Source organism: Cicer arietinum, chromosome 1, assembly GCF_000331145.2.
Source record: "Cicer arietinum cultivar CDC Frontier isolate Library 1 chromosome 1, Cicar.CDCFrontier_v2.0, whole genome shotgun sequence".
Lineage (NCBI taxonomy): Eukaryota > Viridiplantae > Streptophyta > Magnoliopsida > Fabales > Fabaceae > Cicer > Cicer arietinum.
This window is the reverse complement of record NC_021160.2, coordinates 14,915,853-14,917,613: the sequence shown is the minus strand read 5'-3', so window position 1 is coordinate 14,917,613 and position 1,761 is coordinate 14,915,853.

Below are 1,761 nucleotides of genomic sequence, written 5' to 3'. Positions count from 1 at the left end.
AGAAACCAAATTCCAGAAGTTACATTGAAAATGTTGCGCCTAAGCCCCCTGTAGAAACCTTTGTTGATGGGGGAGATATATAGGTAGATAATGAGAATGTAACTGATGATCATGTGCCTCACCATGATGCGCAGGTTCCAGTTGAGCCACCAACCGAGTTTGCGTTGAGAAGATCTACTAGAGAACGTCAACCTTCTCAAAGATATCCTCCACATGAGTATGTGATGATCACTGGTAGTGGAGAGCCAAAGTATTATCAAGAAGCTATTACAAATGTTGATAAAGAAAAGTGGTTAAAGGTCATGCAAGAAGAGATGATTTCCTTGCATGAGAATCACACATTTGATTTTTGTAACACCCAAAAAATTTCGTGTATATTATATATGTGTTTTTAGTAATTGCTATTACTAATTTAATAATTATTTTATGTGTAAATAAATTAAATTAAGTTTTATCACACTCTATTCTACGTGAATAATTATAATCTTTATTTTTATTTGATTGTTTTGGCATGACAAGTACATGAGGACGATTTATGATGTCATTATTTCCTAAATGGACTATTGTGCATTTCTTTTATTTGAATAATTTCGATAATCAGAAAATTGATTTGTTTGATAGGTTTGTTTTATTTTGTTATGTGTGAGTGATATTCTTGTCTTGCTTGATTTATTTTAGTTGATAAAGTTTTAGTTGAATTATTTAATTAAATTATAATTTATAAAAGTTATATTGTTTGTTAGTTTTATTTGTGACGAAATAAGTATTCATTTTAGGAGATATTATAGAGTTACTGAAACTCAATCTTTATATATAAGTGTTTTGAAAATATTTTTGGTCAATCCTATAAAAAAAATTAGTGACTTGACTCATTCTTTTACTCTCCTTTATGACAAGATTTTATTACAATTCATGGTGTTTTCTTGGCATAATGTGCATTAACTAGTTTTTAAACACCTTTAATTTATTTTTTAAAGGAAGATTATAAATTTAATTATAAGTTTTTTGTGCAATTAAGACAAGACACACAAAAACTATTGTCCTTTTTGTATCTCATGCATTCATCTCTTTTAAACTAAAATTATAATTGTCTACAAAAATAATTCTATGAAATTTTTGGTTTCGTAACTATTAGATAAAAAAAATTAAAAGGGTGATGTGACAATCTTTAATTTATTTATTTAATTAAAATTAGTGTGTGACACCCTTCAATATATGGTGAACTCTATTAGTTAATCCAAATTAACTCATACATGTAAATACACATAATTTCAATTGGCTTTGTAACAACCTAATAAAATTAAAGAAATAGTAATTATTGATAGTGTAATGTTGGAATTAAGTGCACTTCAATTTTTGACAAGAAATCAATGGTAATAGTGCAACGTAAATAGCTTATATGTTCATACGTTTCCATTAGGCCTCTTGTTGTCACACCTATTTGTCATTCGTACACTCTCAAAATAATTTTTTGAGTCGTAAATTTCAATATCTATCGGTGTTGAATTCATTACTGCCTCATGAGCTATTTCTCGTGCAAATTTAGAAGTGTTAAGAAAGAAAGCGCCTAAGTAAGGGCTTTTCCCCATGCAATGTTAAACTAGATATTAAATTAATAGTTTGTAAGATATTGATATATGTCTTGATGTCTTAAAAGAAAAATATTGATTTTTGTTTGCCTTACAAAATTTAACTATAATTTTATGTTTTTATGAGTAATATGTTTGCTTTGATAAACTTAATTATAAAATTTCAATTTTT